The sequence below is a fragment of the Schistocerca piceifrons genome, chromosome 2, assembly GCF_021461385.2.
Source record: "Schistocerca piceifrons isolate TAMUIC-IGC-003096 chromosome 2, iqSchPice1.1, whole genome shotgun sequence".
NCBI classification, from domain to species: Eukaryota; Metazoa; Arthropoda; class Insecta; order Orthoptera; family Acrididae; genus Schistocerca; species Schistocerca piceifrons.
In genome coordinates this window covers 195,593,070-195,614,654 of record NC_060139.1, presented here as the reverse complement: position 1 = coordinate 195,614,654, position 21,585 = coordinate 195,593,070, and the positions used below count along the sequence as shown (strand labels likewise).

The following is a 21,585-nucleotide window of genomic DNA, read 5'->3' as shown; positions in this document are numbered from 1 at the left end:
ACCATCTGTCAATTCCACTAAATACCTAGGGATCACAGGCATGAACAACCTAAACTGCAAAGATCACATAGATAACGTTGTGATGATGGCAAACCAAAGACTGCGTATTACCGGCAGAACACTTAGATTCTACGGGTTTACTAAAAAACTGCCTAAACTAGGTTGCCCGTCCTCTGGTAGAGTACTGTTGTGCGGTGTAGGATCCGCATCAGGTAGGACTGACGTAGAACTTCAAGAAAGTCTAAAGAATAGCAGCTTGTATTGAATTATCGCCCAGAATTTCCATTTTTTCCAGCAACTGTTCGTGGTTGTCACATCAGTGGCAATGCATAATCGACAAATGGCCTGTAGGTAAGTCTAAACGTAGTCACAAATTGTCAAGGATAGGTAACTGTCCATTTTTTCATTAGTTTCTACTTTGAGCAGGTTTGTAGTCATTTGTTTTGTGGGACTATAAAAACCACCTCTTTAGTAAGGTTTGGATCGGTTCAAATTGTGAGAAAACTCCTCTACCGAATCTGAGAACTGCGTTGGAGCACTTTATAAAATTGGTTCATTGGCGGCTGCATCTTTCCATGAACATAGTACGTGTGGCTATTAAACTAGTAAGATGTAGACATTTTGATTAACTCCAGCGGGGTTACACGTTTGATCGTCGGCAACATGGTAGCCAAGCACGCAGCAACAAGGAGGATACTTTCAGTAAGTGTTTGACTACTGAATGTTATATTTATTCGAAACGTAGCTCATCATCATCTGTAATCAGCAAGCCACCGTACGGTGTGTGGCCTTAATTTAAGGTTTGTACTCATTAGCGAAAATCGATCGTGGGTCTTGACGAATCGCACATTTCGTCCAATTGTGTGAAGAGTTTATCGTCCTCAACGTTGACAAAATGTTGAACAATGGCCAGAAAGTATGGTATGTCTACTAACGATCGGTGACACTGTTTCATTGTTCGTCACTGCAGACGTCACTGTTAGTAAAGTGTTGGTTGGTTGGTTTGGGGGAGGGGACCAACCAGCGAGGTCATCGGTCCCAACGGATTAATGGAGGATGGGGAAAGAAGTCGGCCGTGCCCTTTCAAAGGAGCAATCCCGGCATTTGCCTGAAGCGATTTAGGGAAATCACGGGCAACCTAAATCAAAATGGCCGGACGCAGATTTGAACCGTCTTCCTACCAAATGCGAGTCCAGTGTGAGGGAAGTGTTAAGAAATAACAAAAGTAGGAGCGAGCGTTAAACAGAAATGTGATTGTACCCGCGCGTCGCCATGCAGATAACGTCAATTGCGAAGTGCCTCAAAGACTCAGCAGCGTTCTCCATTCAGACCATTTAGTAAAGAACTATTATCGTGTTCGGATGGATCTTGTGTCAAATACTCGACGCGCTATTATGTTACAAGTTTTGGTTATTATACCAAAACATGTCTGCGAAACAGTGAAGGTCTAATGCGCATGAAAACACATAGCAGAGACACTCCATATAATGAGGCTAATGGCTTATCTACCTGAGTCAGAAGTCTGTCTATAATGACAGAGTTTGATGGGTCGTTAAGACGTGCACTGGCTTACGAAAAAAGTGAAGCATCTAGAAGGGAAGGAGGAAACGAAGTGAAACTTCACTGGTTGAGAGGATATGCGGCGTTATTTCAGTGATTACAAAATAGTCAAATTTACGAAGAACTTTGAAGTATGAGACCAGTTATCAGTATGATGTTGAACCCCCTCTGGTCCGGATGCCTGCACAGAATCTGTTGGGAAGCGTGTGATAATGTCGTTATATTCTCACTTGAGGCAAGCTAGCACACAACTGCTGTAAACTGTTCTTGGTACCCTAGATGCTGACAGTGAAACGGAGTTAACGTCCGAGATAGTTCCACAAATAGAAATTTACCTCTAATCATGTACACACCCACCTATGGTGTGTATGTGTACTACATTACATTGACATCCGACCGTGTCTTCAGTGTGCTTTTCTTTTTTTGTCTGCAGCGTAAATGCGAAGTAAATTGTGAATATAGTGTGCTACTGCATTGCAGGTACAAACGCTGTAAGCTAATTCCTTGTACGGAGACAGATGTAGGGATCTTGCTGACCAAGGGAGTACTTTACCTTCATTCAGATAGTTCATAGAGACACGAGCCATGTGCAGACGAGCATTATATTGTTGAAAAATGGCACCGCGATACTGTCGCTTGAGAAGTAACTCAAGAGGACACAGGATGTCCGTGACACACCGTTGTGCTGTCAGAGATCCCTGAGTCACTACCGGCCATAAGCCTAAGTCATACACGGCGACTGTCGACACCATAACGCCAAGAATAACACCGCTGTGCCTCTGCAAACAGCCCTCGGGCATGGATGTGTGTGATGTCCTTAGGTTAGTTAGGTTTAAGTAGTTCTAAGTTTTAGGGGACTGATGACCTCAGAAGTTAAGTCCCATAGTGCTCAGAGCCATTTGAACCATTTTTTTGAACCTCTGCAAACAGCACCACTCCAAACGAAGCCGTTTGTGTTATGGTGTTAACGGGAGCGTACACATGGGACGGAATTCCCTAGCTTGGCTGCGGCTACTTTTCGACCCATGGTGTGGGATGACACAGAATGTTTCAGGGAATCCATTATTTGTTATGAAGTTAGTAACTGTTCTCGAAAGATCAGATACCATTGATGACCATGCAACTTCTCTAGAATAAATGATAATTAAATGAAACCCTCAGCTGCCGACAGGTGTTGTTTATTTATTTATTTATTTATTTTATTTACACGTCAAGTTCCGTAGGACCAAATTGAGGAGCAAATCTCCAAGGTCATGGAACGTGTCAGTACATGAACTTACAACATAAAAGTATTAACACACAAAAATAAATGTTCATGAACCTGAAAAAAGTCTGTCCATAAGTTTTAGTAAACGCTATCAGCAATACAATAAGAATCAGCTTAATTTGTCAAGGAACTCCTCGACAGAATAGGAGGAGTGACCCATGAGGAAACTCTTCAGTTTCGATTTGAAAGAGCTTGGATTACTGCTAAGATTTTTGAATTCGAGTGGCAGCTTATTGAAAATGGATGCAGCAGTATACTGCACACCTTTTTACACAAGAGTTAAGGAAGTCCGATCCAATTGGAGGTTTGATTTCGGCCGAGCATTAACCGAGTGAAAGCTGCTAATTCTTGGGAATACACTAATATTGTTGATATACCCGTCGACAGCTGAGGGTTTCAATTAATTATCATTTATTCTAGAGAGGCTGCACGGTCATCAATGGAATCTGTTCTTTCGAGAACAGTTACTATGTTCATATATAGTTAAAGGCTACCCGGCCATTGGCCTTCGTCTGTGCGAATGCGCAGAGGTTGCCCGAACTCTTACGGGAATTCACCTTAGTGGGCGCGAGTAATGAGTGGATGGGCAGATATCTATTAGGTACATTACTTATGTAGATTGTGGACAGTTGGGAATGTGGCTCTCACGGGAAGCGTGCAAGGGATAAGTCCCTGGAATCGCGCTATTCATCTGTGTCCTCGGTGGCTCGGATGGATAGAGTGTCTGCCATGTAAGCAGGAGATCCCGGTTCGAGTCCCGGTCGGGGCACACATTTTCGACTGTCCCCATCGAGGTACTTCAACAACACCTGTCGGCAGCTGAGGGTTTCAATTAATTATCATTTATCCGTTTGTTGTGGTCGGATGGCAGCCGCAGAAATTAAGAGTTTCAGGATGTGCTTGGTGCACAATACGGCGATCCGCCCTTGTGGTGGTCAAACGTAGTCGACCGGAACCTTGATGACGAGTACGCCTGCCCTCGCGTTCCCATGCTTGCCGACATCGGGCCAGTGCCACATCCGAATGCCTCACAATTGTGGATATTGCAGACGATTCGTCCAGCCGGCCACATGGAGACCCAAAAACTCTGTCAAGTGCTGATAGTGCTGTCTCATACGGGTACGAGGTCTCTCCAGTTTCTTCGCAGTGATCACTCAACTTCTGACGCTATTCGCGCCTCTTATATACTCTGTCTGGCCTGCAAACAACACTAAACACGATCACCATTGATACACTCTAGGGGCCATTTAACCTGTCACAGAAAATTTACCTCTAAATCATTTACATACCCATCTATGGTGCGTACGTGTAGGATATTACATTGACATCCGACCGTGTCTTCTGTGTGCTTCTCATTTTTGTCTGACAGCGTAAATGTGAAATAAATTGTGAATATAGTGTGCTACTGGATTGCAGGTACAAACGCTGTAAGTTAATTTCTTTTAGGGGGAAAATGCTTTGTACGGTCCATTTCTTATAGTAACTCGTAAGGGTGCTGGGTAACTACACCTCAAACGGCTTGAACAGTGAACGTTAGCTTACATATCACTTACTTTAACCAAGACACAAATGTGAACGGAATTCTGAGAAAGGCAGGTCGTACTAAATGAACGCGCATCTGTGCGATACTGCTGTTGACGTGTGTGTCAGATTATTTGCTTGAGAATGTTACATTACTGTTAACGGTGAATATGTATTAACTTGTCTAACGTCTTTAAACGCAGAATACAACTTTTATCTGCTGACGGGTGCTACCCTTTGAGGTTTTAGTCTCAACAGTGACTGCTGCCCTAAGGGTTACTGTTCGCGAAATATAGGCGCCCAACAACGCAGTCATCAGCATATACACGGTGTTTCAAAAATGACCGGTATATTTGAAACGGCAATAAAAACTAAACGAGCAGCGATAGAAATACACCGTTTGTTGCAATATGCTTGGGACAACAGTACATTTTCAGGCAGACAAACTTTCGAAATTACAATAGTTACAATTTTCAACAACAGATGGCGCTGCGGTCTGGGAAACTCTATAGTACGATATTTTCCACATATCCACCATGCGTAGCAATAATATGGCGTAGTCTCTGAATCAAATTACCCGAAACCTTTGACAACGTGTCTGGCGGAATGGCTTCACATGCAGATGAGATGTACTGCTTCAGCTGTTCAATTGTTTCTGGATTCTGGCGGTACACCTGGTCTTTCAAGTGTCCCCACAGAAAGAAGTCACAGGGGTTCATGTCTGGCGAATAGGGAGGCCAATCCACGCCGCCTCCTGTATGTTTCGGATAGCCCAAAGCAATCACACGATCATCGAAATATTCATTCAGGAAATTAAAGACGTCGGCCGTGCGATGTGGCCGGGCACCATCTTGCATAAACCACGAGGTGTTCGCAGTGTCGTCTAAGGCAGTTTGTACCGCCACAAATTCACGAAGAATGTCCAGATAGCGTGATGCAGTGATCTTTTCGGATCTGAAAAATGGGCCAATGATTCCTTTGGAAGAAATGGCGGCCCAGACCAGTACTTTTTGAGGATGCAGGGACGATGGGACTGCAACATGGGGCTTTTCGGTTCCCCATATGCGCCAGTTCTGTTTATTGACGAAGCCGTCCAGGTAAAAATAAGCTTCGTCAGTAAACCAAATGCTGCCCACATGCATATCGCCGTCATCAATCCTGTGCACTATATCGTTAGCGAATGTCTCTCGTGCAGCAATGGTAGCGGCGCTGAGGGGTTGCCGCGTTTGAATTTTGTATGGATAGAGGTGTAAACTGTGGCGCATGAGACGATACATGGACGTTGGCGTCATTTGGACCGCAGCTGCAACACGGCGAACAGAAACCCGAGGCCGCTGTTGGATCACCTGCTGCACTAGCTGCGCATTGCCCTCTGTGGTTGCCGTACGCGGTCGCCCTACCTTTCCAGCACGTTCATCCGTCACGTTCCCAGTCCGTTGAAATTTTTCAAACAGATCCTTGATTGTATCGCTTTTCGGTCCTTTGGTTACATTAAACCTCCGTTGAAAACTTCGTCTTGTTGCAACAACACTGTGGTCTAGGCGGTGGAATTCCAACACCAGAAAAATCCTCTGTTCTAAGGAATAAACCATGTTGTCTACAGCACACTTGCACGTTGTGAACAGCACACGCTTACAGCAGAAAGACGACGTACAGAATGGCGCACCCACAGACTGCGTTGTCTTCTATATCTTTCACATCACTTGCAGCACCATCTGTTGTTGAAAATTGTAACTACTGTAATTTCGAAAGTTTGTCCGCCTGAAAATGTACTGTTGTCCCAAGCATATTGCAACAAACGGTGTATTTCTATCGCTGCTCGTTTAGTTTTTATTGCCGTTTCAAATATACCGGTCATTTTTGAAACACCCTGTACAAGTTACTGTACAACGTAATTTGTTGAATTTTTTTATGCCCCAGTTTGCACAGAGAATCACCTCCCAGCATTGCACAATTTATTGATATATCTTGCTTACCACACCTTTGACTAATTTTCTTGTAACTGTGATGATGCAAATCGTCTACTTGTGACACTGCATTTCTACTGTCAGGGAATTAAGTTAAAACTTAAACGAAACATGCCTCTCAGTTTTGTGTGTTTCCAGGAGATAAGAGTGAGACGAAATTGCACACCATCATTGCCTATGTACAGGCGTAATTTTGGGCCAGGTTAATTTTAATGCAACGTCCTTCAACTGGTAATTACTGGTGATCACCAGGATGGCAGTGACCATTAGGGAGGCTCCGTGGTTTGAAGAAGAACGCCAGGAGTGCCAGGATTCCTTTCCGGGAGGTGGCTGGCGGTTAGGACCAGCCAGCTTAGCGGCAGTCTGAGATCTCAAGGAGTTCCCTCACAACTCATTTGGAAGACGGAAAGACGGACGTAGTTTTTTGAACGGCGGCTTCGGGTGGCAGTACAATATAATCTGCTGGTTTCATGCTGGGATCGAGTTGCAATTAGAACCCAGTAGCGCCATTCAGCCTCACTTTAGTCGGTGTACAGGAGCAGTCAACACGTAGCGTCGGCATAGTCTATGTCCATTACAGACGACTTTGTGGTAGACAACACGTCGAAAGTCTGGTTCTAGTAAGGGAGCCGTCCAGACCGACACATCTAAACATACCCTGAACATTTCTATACAGGAAGAAACACCGAAAACAACACTATATAAAAATTTTAGGTGCTAAGACACACTAAGTATTAAAAAAAAAAAACACGTTGAAATTTGTCAAATTTGTATCTCGCCAGGCGGGTGGAGAAACGTATATCCCAGGTGTGCGGGTAGCAGACAGCGCATGCGCAACGCGGAGGGCACAAATCTTGGTTGACAATACGTCGGAAAAAAGATAACACGGCACAACGCGATCGTAATTTGTAAAGTGAATTTCCGTTTCCGTTGATAGTTTCTCTTACACAGTTGTTCACAGTTACTATTCGCTCGAATTTACAAGTCATTTAATATCCATAATAAGTAGCCGTTACCTTTATGGAATCGATGACTTAACAATGGCGATAAAACTGAGTTAACTTTCTTTGTGAGTTGTTCGTATATGCTCGCTAACAGCATCTGTCGAGTTTCACAATAATGTGGAATCCAGTTAATGTTCTCAACCCTGCAAAGGTGATATATAAAGAACGTGTATGCAATCGAAATTACCTACTTTTCTTGAAGATGTATGTACTTGTTGTTCATTAGGTAATTTCGTGGATATTCATTCGAATGATGTCGGCATTTCATTAGAAATTATGGAAAGAGAAAATAGGAAATAATTCTGAAGATTCCGTGAATTGTGCTTCAAACGATGATTGGTGTGCTGATTATAAAGTCCAGGACAAAATTAGAATATCGTCCGAGCCCAAAGAAAACTTTTACAGTAATATTTTTCAGTGAGAAAGGAAAGGCTATAATTTTTTAGTTAAATGAAGGAGTGAAAAAACGCTTAAACATAAGCAGCGTGTAAAGCCGGTTTCGTTTCGTAAAATCTGAACATGAATTGTGTAAATGGAGGAAAGATTTACACGAAGTACGAAATATGTCCCAAAATGAAACTCGCAAAAGGGTGAAAGAAACACTATTCGAAAGATTTCGAACTGCTCGTGAGAGTCAATGCACACTGTTACCGAGACTAGGCGCTCTGAATTGCAAGTGAGATGAACATTACTGATTTCCAGGCTTCTTCGACCTGATTAAACAGATTCAGGAAATTACGAGGTGCATTCAAGTTCTAAGGCCTCCGATTTTTTTTCTAATTAACTACTCACCCGAAATCGGTGAAACTGGCGTTACTTCTCGACGTAATCGCCCTGCAGACGTACACATTTTTCATAACGCTGACGCCGTGATTCCATGGCAGCGGCGAAGGCTTGTTTAGGTGTCTGTTTTGACCACTGGGAAATCGCTGAGGCAATAGCAGCACGGCTGGTGAATGTGCGGCCACGGAGTGTCTTTCATTGTTGGATAAAGCCAAAAGTCACTAGGAGCCAGGTCAGGTGAGTAGGGAGCATGAGGAATCACTTCAAAGTTGTTATCACGAAGAAACTGTTGCGTAACGTTAGCTCGATGTGCGGGTGCGTTGTCTTGGTGAAACAGCACACGCGCAGCCCTTCCCGGACGTTTTTGTTGCAGTGCAGGAAGGAATTTGTTCTTCAAAACGTTTTCGTAGGATGCACCTGTTACCGCAGTGCCCTTTGGAACGCAATGGGTAAGGATTACGCCCTCGCTGTCCCAGAACATGGACACCATCATTTTTTCAGCACTGGCGGTTACCCGAAATTTTTTTGGTGGCGGTGAATCTGTGTGCTTCCATTGAGCTGACTGGCGCTTTGTTTCTGGATTGAAAAATGTCATCCATGTCTCATACATTGTCACAACCGACGAAATGAAGTCCCATTCATGCTGTCGTTGCGCGTCAACATTGCTTGGCAACATGCCACATGGGCAGCCATGTGGTCGTCCGTCAGCATTCGTGGCACCCACCTGGATGACACTTTTCGCATTTTCAGGTTGTCATGCAGGATTGTGTGCACAGAACCCACAGAAATGCCAACTCTGGAGGCGATTTGTTCAACAGTCATTCGGCGATCCCCCAAAACAATTCTCTCCACTTTCTCGATCATGTCGTCAGACCAGCTTGTGCGAGTCCGAGGTTGTTTCGGTTTGTTGTCACACGATGTTCTGCTGCCTTCATTAAACTGTCGCACCCACGAACGCACTTTCGACACATCCATAACTCCATCACCACATGTCTCCAACTTTCAATTGGTTTCACACCACGCAAATTCAGAAAACGAATGATGCACGCTGTTCAAGTAAGGAAAACGTCGCCATTTTAAGTATTTAAAACAGTTCTCATTCTCGCTGCTGGTGGTAAAATTCCATCTGCTGTATGGTGCTGCCATCTCTGGGACGTATTGACAATGAATGCGGCCTCATTTTAAAACAATGCGCATGTTTCTTTCCAGTCCAGAGAAAAAAAATCGGAGGCCTTAGAACTTGAATGCACCTCGTATATGGAAGGTAACTCGCAATGATACAAAGTTTACCTCAAGTAAACGTGTAGAGGAGATGTCGTTACAGGTAACACTATAGAGAATTTCGTAGCTGACGTGAAGACAAAGCTTCTTGTTATCACCTAAAACGCTGCGTGTAAAGCCAGTCAGTCAGCTTCCATGCAAACTGCACTTTATCATTTCGAGCGGAATAAAAAAAAGACAGAGTCGCTTGTGCAGTCGATGACTGCTGTGACATGTTCCTATACAACAGCCCCAGTGGTAAGTATCAGTGGGTTACTGTTTCCGCAACTTTATATGTGTCCAAGAACTTCAAGGCAAATGATGATCAAAAATAAAGGCATTTACATGCAAAAATCTTGCAGTCGACGTAGCAAAATCTGAAAAATGGGGGAGAATAGTTTTCAGTGTCATATCTGAAATGACTTCTTACAATTTGCAGAAAATAATTCATTGATTTTGTTGGACTCACGGCCTTCTGTCTTCAGGACGACGAGAAGGCTGTTAATGTTACTCCGATTCTAATAGTAAGAAAAGAAATAAAAAATCTAAAGCATTTTTCAGAAAATTGTCGGGCAGTATAACTTCAATTAGGTCTTAGTTATACCAAGTTTATCAGCGGAACAGTATTTTTAAACTCCAGTCATTTCTGCATTGTCAGTTTGCATCATCACATTTTATGAATTTGTTCAATTATGCCTGGTATGCAGCGCAATATGCAGAACAACGGCCACGACCATTGCTTGCTCCATTCCAGTTCTAAGTAAAACTTAATTTCTGTGAAATGCGTGGACGCATTTATTTTTCTTGTATCAGGTGTACCAGGTATAAGGAAAATTTGTGTTTCCATCATCCTATAGACACTATACCTATTTGTGACGACTATAGGAAAAAGACTGTAATGTAACATCGAATATTGCCTTGATTTTCTTTCCTCTGCAGTTACTTGTGTAACAATTACATCTGCAACAGTTAAGCTGTCGATATTAACTGCATGTTATTCAAAAAATTAATGATTTGAGACGTTTTTGGCATGGTTAAGTGCTTAATATTCGCGTGTATGCACTTCCGACTTCGCGCTACGTCCTCTTGTCACATTCGGCTCTTGGCAGGAAGGGTTGTACAAACCACTGTTATAAGCAGTTCCTCGAGCGGCAAAAATGAGTGACAGACACTTTTTAAAAAATACTTGCAGGGCTCCTTAGCAGCTAAGGCCTTGACAGTGCACTTCTTTGGTGTATTCGTCCTACGTGAAAAATATCAGGGTAGGTTTCAACATGTCGGACTGGATCATTCACTTGTAAGGCCCCGCACACTTATAATGCTAGTGAGAGTCTATAGATGTCTAGTATGACGTTTACAGTTTGCGAGAGGTAAATCATCTATACCTGATTCACGCGATCGGAGGACAACCGTCGGTCTTCGTCTGCATAATACTGCGAGATGCTACAACCTGGGTGACACGATATCATGCTCCACTGTTCCTCATCGTTATTAGTATTTCTCACTCGCCCGCTCGCTCGTCTCAACTGTAGTGGCTTCTGTAATATTTTGTAACCTTAATTTTTAATTGGCGCTTTTTCACACGCAGAAGCTTGTACTGAGTACTTTAATACTTTTCTTCCGACTTCGCTTACATCTTTGTAAATGTGAAATATAGAGTACATTTCTATTAATCAATAAAATGTGGAGTCTTCCTATTGTTACAATCGTGGTACGACCCGTCCTGTTCACCTGCATCCCTGCAAGCTTTGATTAATCTGTGTTCAAATTGCTTAGTTAACGGCCGTAAGCAGGAACGAGTCAGATGCTCCCAATGGCACATGGGTCGGCATCACTTTGATTCCACTTGTTAGAGAAAGTGGCGGGCAGCCGAGATTTATCATCAAATATTGAGTAGTGCTACCTCATAGCTTATCTTATATAACTCACTGGTAATCTCCTGTATTGCCTAATGGTGATACGAAATTGCAACTAGTCGCAAAAATAAATAAAATTACAGTAGTACTTGTGGTGATATAATCATGTCGCTCGTACAATAATCTAATAACTGTGGGGCACGAAACAGCATTAAAATGCCTTGACAGTTTTTTTTTTCAAAAATTTAGCAACTGCGATGGCCGAAAAAGTCTTCATTCGTGAATGGATGCTGCTCTAGGCAACATGGAAGCAGATTACTCGGATCTTGTATGACACGGCAGTTACGCAGCATGTCGGTGACATCTGGCAGGAAACATCACGTTTGCAAGTTGGTCGTATGGTGCGTGACTACCACTGTCATTCCGTTCGAAGAACGCCACAGCGCATAAGGCACGGCACCGCTTTCCTAGTTTTGCTGTGTAGTTGGAATGTCTGGCTTCGTTCAACAAGCGTCGCCCTTCCTGCTTTCTCTTCGTAATTTCGGTCTCGTGCTGTAACCTGTTCTTGGAACTTAATCTTCTCGCTACAGGTTAGTTATTTGCACAGTGATGGAGCCTTATACACGATGGGCGAGTGGAGCTATCCTCTGAGCGGCATAATTTATACACAGGAGTCGTGTGAAGCAGTTTGTGTCTCCTCTCACACGCTCTTTATTTGAGTCTTAAGAAGCGTTCTGCTCTTAGGTAGTGCACGGTAGCGCACCCATGTAAGTGCGTGCCTGAGGCTCTCGGTCCCTCGTGCTCTGCTGGGAAGCGTCCTATTACACTGTCCAGTCACATTAATGTGACCACCTCTCAGAAGCCTAATCATCTTTTGCAGCGAGGAAGTGAGATTGAGGAAGGTACTGACAGGGATGTGGGGCCGTGTTGACTTCAGTGCCGTGGCTAGCCACGCTAGGTTTCTCGCTTGATGATACGTGGTGCGAACAGCCCGATCGGGGTGGTCACACAGATTCTCGATTGGATTTAAATCCGATGAGTTTGGTGGTCAGGGTAGTACAGTAAACACACCTTGGTGATCTTCGAACTACGCTCGTACACTGCAAACTATGTGACACGTTGCGTTGTCCTGCTAGTAGATGTCGTCGTGCCGAGGAAAAACAACCTGCATGTATGGGTGGACATGGTCCCCAAGAATAGATGCATACTTTTGTAGATACATTGTGCCTTCCAGAATGACGAGATCACCCAAAGAATGCCACGAAACCATAAAGTTTCCTCCTCCGGCCGTGACAAAAAAAAAAAAGGTTCAAATGGCTCTGAGCACTATGGGACTTAACTGCTGTGGTCATCAGGCCCCTAGAATTTAGAACTAGTTAAACCTAACTAATCTAAGGACATCACACACATCCATGCCCAAGGCAGGATTCGAACCTGCGACCGTAGCGGTCGCGCGGTTCCAGACTGTAGCGCCTAGAACCGCTCGGCCACCTCGGCCGGCCCGGCCGTGACACTTTCGACGATTGCTGCACGGTGTTTCCTTTCAGACGTACCACGCCGTACACGCAGATAACATGATTGGTCTGAAAAGCCCACCTATCGCCGGTCAGCGGACGTGAACTTGCGGTATTGTCGTGCAAATTTCAGCCTTTGTCGCCGATGAAAAGCAGTCAATATGGTTGCAAAAACCAACGACTGCGGTAGAGACCCATATGCAGCAACGTTCGCTGAACGGTCGTTGAGGATACAATGTTGCCGGCCGGGGTGCCGACTGGTTCTAGGCGCTTCAGTCTGGAACCGCGCGACCGCTACGGTCGCAGGTTCGAATCCTGCCTCGGGCATGGATGTGTGTGATGTCCTTAGGTTAGTTAGGTTTAAGTAGTTCTAAGTTCTAGGGGACTGATGACCTCAGAAGTTAAGTCTCATAGTGCTCAGAGCCATTTGAACCATTTGATACAATGTTGGAAGCCCCGTGGTTCACCTGGGTGGTCAGTTGCTCAACAGTTGCACGTCTATTCGGCGGAACACGTCTCTACAGCCGTCGTTCTGTCATCTATGGCCTGTGGTGCTCCACAGTTGCCTCGGCGCCAGTTTTGGATAGCGCAGTTTTGCCATGTACGGTGTACTTTAACTGCGGCAGCAGTCTAACAGTTTACAAATTTAGCCGTTTCTGAAATGCTTCCACCTGTGGTCCGAAAGCTGGTGATCATTCCATTTTGGGCATCAGATAAATCGCTACGTTTCCGCAATACGACAACGACTGCACTGTTTTCCGCGTCCTCCCACACGCTATATACAGGGTGTTTCCATAAGAGCGTGAAAAAATTTAACGTGTCATTGAGGATGCTCCACTGAACAATTTGAGGTAGGGATCCTGGGGTCGGAGAAGCCAGCTTAAGGATATAAGACTAATAAAATCGTATTACTGTGTACTTTTTTTATTTACATTAGTTACAATTAACTCCAAATACCATCAGTGACAATGAATGTACCATTTGCACTGCATCTTACAAAATGTACTTAAACTGACGGTCATCAGTTCAATGCAACTATGACATCGGCGAACAAGATTCTGCCGCACTCTGACAAATATCCCTGATATGATCCTCATGTTGCCAGGTCCTTCGTTTTTTCTTTCGAAAGAACCATGCTCCCGCATTCGTCGATCGAGAGAAACACTCGTCGTGACGGATGATGCCTGTCAGGAAATCGTTCCCTATACAGCCTTCCAGCAGCGAGACCATTGTAACGTACTTCCCCCTACACAAGACGCATGTCAGTGAGTTCTGCGAAACCGTACCGATACTGTTCCGTCGTATTGTACTGTGCGTCTCTGAATAGCACAGAGTAATGAAAGTGTCTGTCGTTGATTCATAGCACGTTCTTCAAAGGACACTGTGAATACGATACAAGAGCCACCTTTGGACAAGTAAAGTAAACAAAACCTGTATCATGGCTTCCTAGTAATCAGGCTCGTCCTCCTTGTTTCCTTGCCGGAGATAAAGAATGTACACGTAAATGAACAGCACAGTACGTGTAAACTTGTAGACATGTTGTATTGTATTGTATGTTAACCGGGGACCTAGAAACGACGGAGAGGCTCCGTCCCCGCCGCAGCCGCAATGGTCCACAACCCCACGACGACTACCGCAGTCCACTTCACCCCTCCGCTGCCCCACACCGAACACAGGGTTATTTTGCGGTTCGGCCCCCGGTGGATCCCCCCCAAGGATCGTCTCACACCAGACGAGTGTAACCCCTATGTTTGCGTGGTAGAGTAATGGTGGTGTACGCGTACGTGGAGAACTTGTTTGCGCAGCAATCGCCGACATAGTGTAACTGAGGCGGAATAAGGGGAACCAGCCCGCATTCGCCGAGGGAGATGGAAAACCGCCTAAAAACCATCCACAGACTGGTCGGTACGCCGGACCTCTACACAAATCCGCCGGGCGGATTCGTGCCGGGGACCAGGCGCTCCTTCCCGCCCGGAAAGCCGTGCCTTCGACCGCACGACCAACCGGGCGGGCTATTGTACACATGTTAGTTGTAAATCAGCTGTAAAACAGTAATGCTACACGAAGCGGTAGACAAGTTTACTTCCACATCTCCTTATGCTGGCCTCTCCGTCATTAGGTTACATACCTCAAATTATTTAGTGGAACATTCTCTATGTCCTGTCAAATTTATTACGCTCTTACGGAAACTCCTTGTACGTTGCTACTGCTACCGCCTGTCGTATGTGAGTGATTTTGCACGTTGACGTCCAACATATGTAGTGATTGCATTTAAGTGATGGGACCGGGTAATATTAAAACCAGCGAGCTCTTCTACGTTATTATTTTCACGGTGGGTCTTCTGAAACTCAGATTGCAAACCAGCGTCATTTTCAGGACTTCCGGTGTTTGATAGTGCTACAGCTTTTGGCCTCGGCTACCCGCATCCCAAAACGACGCTGTTTTCTTGCTCTAAGGACGCAAACCGTTAGCTTGTCTGGTACGAATTTGGCTTGAGACGGTTAGATGTATAGTAGCTATTCAAAATATCTGAAGTCTGTGTCTCTCTTTTCGATATGTTTAGATGCGAAAATTACTCATAGGCAAAGTGCTTCTCAGCGAGCAGTAGTGAGATGTATGTTGCAATTTACCGTGAGATACATACAATATCTGACGAACTATCCGGACACCCAGAAGTAAACATTAATCTAGGTTGTGTCTACGCTTCGCCTTTATGACAGCCTCAACTCTGCTGCAGTCGCTTTCAGTGAGGTTTCTCAATGTCTGTGGAGAAATGGTGTCCTATTCTTCCTCAACAATCAAAGCCAGAGAAGGGAGCGACGTTGGACGCAGTGGTCTGGAGCAAAGTCGATGTTCTAACTCAGCCCAAAGATGTATCGTTGGATTCAGTCTGGATAGGCCTGTCCGTCTCCAGAATGATGTTGTCCACAAAACATTGCCTCACGGATATTGCTTTATTACAGGGAGCATTATCATACCAATACAGTCATCTCCTTCGAACTGTTACTCTCCTGTGCGCAGTGGACAATGCTGTAAAATATGTTTGTCCTTCCAGATTTACTGTTTTCTTAAGCGCTATAAGGTGACCACACCATAACCACGAAAAACACCCCAACACCGTAACTCCACGTCCTTCCTACTTCGCTGTCGGCGCTACACATGGTGGCAGGTAACGTTCCGCAGGCATTCACCATACCCAAACAGCTCCATCGGGTTGCCACAGGATTATAGCACGATTTACCACTCCAATTCAATCGTTTCCAGTCATCTGCTGTCCAGTGGCGTCGTTCTTCACACCACCTCAAGCGTCTCTTAGCACTGACTACAGAAACGTGTGGCCTACGTGGAGTTGCTTGACGACTGTACCCCTTTTTTTTTTTTACCTTTTCGCACACGGTCATTGTGCCAGCTATACGAGGTGCAACAATAAAGTAATGAGACTGATGTGAAAAAAAATGTTGCTTACGGTTTTAGTCAAGTTTAGCGTTGCCTTCTTCAAAGTAGTCCCCTTCTGATTGGACACACTTTTTCCAGCGCTTCTGCCATTGATGGTGACATTTCTGGAACACATCTTCTGTAATATCCTACAAGACCCTCGTCACAGCTTTTTGGACGTCTTGCGTTGTTTGAAAATGGTGTGCCTTGACCGCCGTTTTGGCTCTTGGAAATAGAAAAAAGTCGCACGGAACGATATCTGGTGAATAAGTTGGCTGTGGTTGTGCTGACATTTGTTTTGAGGTTAAAAATTGCTGTACTGACAGAGCAGTATGGGATAGCGCATTATCATGATGCAGAATCCAAATATTTCTCATACCAAGATCTTCAGTTATTATTAGACGAACCGTTTCTCGAGTGATGTTCAGTTCTTCTGCAATCATTTTCACGGATAATCTTCGATCAGATCGTACGAGTTCACGCACCCTGGCCAAGTTGACATGCGTCCTTGAGGTTGAGAGTCGTCCACTGTTGTCTGTATCTTCAACATTCGTTCCACCTTCAATAAACATTTTATGCCAACGAAAAACTTGAGCTCTTGACATAACCTCCTCTCCAAAGGCCTTCTGAAGCTTGCCGAAGTTATCGTCGCGTTTTCACCCAATTTAACGCAAAAAGAAATGGCATACCGTTGCACAGTATTATGCAGTGCCATTTCCGTGTCGAGACACACAAACACGTGTTAACTTATTAGAGTACAGCTTACGACTAAGCAGTTGCATCGATGTGCCGCTTGGACTAGAAGCAGCTTATAGACCAAGGTCAAAGATATTGTGCCTAAGCAAGCCTGCAGGGTTGCCACATCTTGCAAAGAAAATCAGTCTCATTACTGTATTGTCGCACCTCGTATTGCTGGTAGCACTCTGGAGCTCACGAATGATTCTTTCCGCTAACTTTATGCGATTTTTAACAACCAGTGCCGACAATGCTCGATGGCCCCTATCCACTATGCCTGCAACCAGAATAGAAAAGGACCGAGTTACAGTGTGAAATTAACCAAAGATACTTAGGTGGTACAGACAATATCCGACGGCACAGGAATGAGATGGAATAAAGGAAATATCTGCATGAAAATTGTGCTGTGGTGCGGCCGACGTCTGGCAGTGATTATTAGCAGAACAGTTTTATATTTACGTACTTTTTACACTAGAAAATCCGCTGTTTTTTATTTTAATTTGTATCTTATCTGCGATTATTAGTTCATGAAGAGACATATTTCTAGGGCTTCATAATGAAGGAAATTGTTTTTTGTGTTTTACGGTTATGATTGCTACTTAGCTTTGCAAATTGCTTGTGACTGTTAACTCACTCCTGTCAGTTACATGCCTAGTACATTTTATATCTTAGGCTCTATATCACGTTACCCTTTTTTCACATTGTTGTTCAATGAATACTTAGTGTCTAGGTACCAAGTTACCAATAATATGATTCTGTAGAACATTAGTCAACGAAAATATACAACGTAGGCCAGCTCTCTCCATTTGTGATTGTCTAAACAAGCAATGACACGCTTGAAAAATGTTGCGAAACGTGTACCTTTTAGGGAATCCATCACACATTATGCTAGTCCTAGTTCTCTTAAGTATACACATGGAAAAATCTTGAACGTTTTGTTTCAACAACACGTTTTCGTTGACGCTGTTTTGTTAATGCCAAAGGAATTGATCTGTGATACAAATTCTTGCGGAAGGAGATGGACGGTGACGAAGGAAAAGCTTGCTTGCCAGTGAGACGAGTGTCGGAAATTATAATACTGTGATTGCTGACAAAAAGATACGAGCATGCCTTGCCTTAGGATTAATTAGCGACGGTCGTCAGGACTTGCAGCCTTAAGCAGAAGAACAGTCTCTAGAGTTAGAGAGCTGCTGCCGTAGCGTGTGTCACCACAGGAGCCGCTAGACAGGTCGTGACATCATAGACACTGGGATTCACCTGGCGATTCACACCAGTGCTTGACCTTCCGTCCGTGTTAGTGCCTGACTGTAAGATTAGTATTGTCATTCAGAACGGTAAGTACGGTTACCCAGAGAGACCAGAAGGCGTAACAAGTAATTGTGACTTGTGACGGAGATTTAAATTCTGTAGCGGCCAGCAAAATTGACTGAACAGCGCGCACACACACACACACACACACAAATAAGCGGAAGGTTTATTTATTTATTTACTTAATGCATGGATGCATGTTTCAGTCAATTAACTTGGAGTAGTTTTATAAATGAGTCGAGACTGCAGAACATATTCTTGCGAAAATTAATGAATCTTCAACAATGAGGTCGATGAAACATGAATTATGGTCTTGTTGATGTGGCGCCGACGTCAGTGTCTCATACAGAAAGGAGGAATTCGTCAGTGCAGACATTGATTTGATTGTACCCTCTGTCGACATATACGATGGCTGTTACCGGTTATTATCCGGATTACACGATTTATCGAGAGCTGAAAGATTCATTCATACTCAAATAAAAACATATAGACTTGCGCGAGTGTCATAGGCAACGACTAGGCGCAGATTCGTGAACTCTAAATTTTAGTATACGTAGTGTTAATGAATAATGTAGTAAGTTTATTGCGTTTTGAAAAGTCTTTGTGTGTGTGTGTGTGTGTGTGTGTGTGTGTGTGTCCTTAGGATAATTCAGGTTACGTAGTGTGTCAGCTTAGGGACTGATGACCGTAGCAGTTAAGTCTGATAATATTTTACACATATCTGAACATTTTTTTGAAAATGTCTTAGGACATTTTTCAGTTTAAGCAACCCATAGTTTGATGGAATGAATGATGCCTTCGTTAGCCTATCGATATACACTATGTGATCAAAAGTATCCGGACACCCCCAAAAACATACGTTTTTCATATTAGATCCATTGTGCTGCTACCTACTGCCAGGTACTCCATATCAGCGATCTCAGTAGTCATTAGACATCGTGTGAGAGCAGAATGGTGATAGTGAAGTGGAAACGTGAAGGGACACGTATAGCATAAAAGCGTACAGGCCGATCTCGTCTGTTGACTGACCGGAGACCGCCGATATTTGCAGAGGATCGTAATGTGTAATAGACAGACACCTAACCAGACCATGGCGCAGGAATTCCAAACTGCATCAGGATCCAATGCAAGTACTATACAGTTAGGCAGAAGGTGAGAAAACTTGGATTTCATGGTTGAGCGGCTGCTTATAGGCCACACATCATGCCGGTAAATGCCAAACGACGCCTCGCTTGGTGTAAGAAGCGAAAACATTGGATGATTTAACAGTGGAAAATGGTGTGGAGTGACGAATCAAGGTACACGGTGTGGCGATCCGATGGCAGGGTGTGGGTATGGTGAATGCCCGGTGAACGCCATCTACCAGCGTGTGTAGTGCCAACAGTAAAATTTGGAGGTGGTGGTGTTATGGTGTTTTTCATGGAGGGGACTTGCACCCCTTGTTGTTTGGCGTGGCACTATCACAGCACTGGCCTACATTGATGTTCCAAGCACCTTCTTGCTTCCCACTATTGAAGAATAATTCGGGGATGGTAATTGCATCTTTCAACATGATCGAGCACCAGTTCATGATGCACGGCCTGTGGCGGATTGGTTACATGACAATATCAACCCTGTAATGGACTGACCTGCACAGAGTCCTGACCTGAATCCTACAGAACACCTCTGGGATGTTTTGGAACGCCGACGTCGTGCCAGGCCTCACCGACCGACGTTGATACCTCTCCTCAGTGCAGCACTCCGTAAAGAATGGGCTGCCGTTCACCAAGAAACCTTCCAGCACCTGATCGAACGTATGCCTGCGAGAGTGGAAGCTGTCATCAAGGCTAAGGGTGGGCCAACACAATATTGAATTCCAGCGTTACCGATGGAGGGCGCCACGAACTTTTAAGTCATTTTCAGCCTGGTGTCCGGACACTTTTGACCACGTAGTGTAGCACTTCGCGCAGAAGAAAGCACTACGTATGTGATAGTGTAGCTAGACTGTGAATATCGCAAGTTTTGGAGGTTATTTATGCAGCAAAAAGCCCTAACTTCAATTGTTCGAACTCTTATGTCCATTGAAGAAGGATATTTCACCAGGGACTAGAGTCCTAAAATCCACAGCTGATGCCAGTCGCGAGAATCATGCTTTTGCACCGCGCCTCATATACATCTGTTGGCTTGTGTTTCCGCTTCTGGTTCCAGAACAGCGGCGCCCCAGACCACTTCCTTCTCCACCGATAACATGCGACAATGAGTCATGGTATTTTCGGAAATACATGTTATACATCACCACAACGGCAAGTTTTTTTTATGTATGTTGACTAGACTGGACGGTCTAAGGCACTGCAGTCATTGACTGTGCGGCTGGTCCTGGCGGAGGTTCGAGTCCTCCCTCGGGCATGGGTGTGTGTGTTTGTCCTTAGGATAATTTAGGTTAAGTAGTGTGTAAGCTTAGGGACTGATGAACTTAGCAGTTAAGTCCCATAAGATTTGACACACATTTGAACATTTGACATGACTGGGGCGTCATCAGATCTTTTACTAGTTTCTGGCGTGACTGTCGATCGCTGACTCTGCAAGAGTGAACGAAGCCAAAATAGTGTGATGACAAACGATTCGAGAACATTCAACTAATTTCAAAGTAAGCTTTTTCCAAACAGTCTGACACTGTAAATCCTAAGTAGTTTAGGTCTTAAGTCAGTAAGCTGAATCCTAAGTATTTTAGGTCTTACGTCAAGTCAGTAAGCTGATCGAACTCATTAGTCATCCGTAAGTATATCGTAGGCCACTGGAGCAACTAAGAGAACTGGGGAAAAAACGCAGGCTATTGCCGTTTTCAAGAAAGATCAGGTAACTGAAGCATAATTATCTCGCTGACGTCAGTCTGTTTTAGAATTATGGAATACATTTCATGCTCACGCAGTATGACGTTTTTGGAGAACGAAAATCTCCTCTTTGAAAATTAATGCGGATTCCGCCAACAGATATCTTGCGAAACTGCTCGCTCTGTTGAGATCCAGAGCGAATTATACAAAAGCGCTCACGTTGATACAATGTACCTTGGCACAAGGAAGGCATTTGATACAGTTGCGCACTGTCATTTATGAACAAAAAAGAACTTACGGAGTATCAAATCAGATTTTTGTGACTCGATACACTACTTCCTTGCAGATAAAACTCTACACTTCCTTGTTAACAGAACACAGTCGACAAATATAATTTTAGGAGTACCCCTAGGGAGTGTTATAGGGGCGTTATAGTCTGTATTAATGATCTAGCGGATAATGTTGGATGTCCCGTGAGGCTATTCGCAGGCTATGCTGTTCTCTGTAGGAACATTGCAACTCCAGAACTGTAGCGAAATACAGGAAGAGCTGAAGCGGGCCATGA

The 21,585-nt window shown here is 44.3% G+C and overlaps 1 protein-coding gene across 1 annotated transcript in view; it reads left to right on the top strand.

The window, feature by feature from the left end:
- LOC124775242 (TGF-beta-activated kinase 1 and MAP3K7-binding protein 3) overlaps nucleotides 1-21,585 on the top strand; it is a 526,363-nt gene that overhangs the window by 27,437 nt on the left and 477,341 nt on the right. The window lies entirely within an intron of this gene.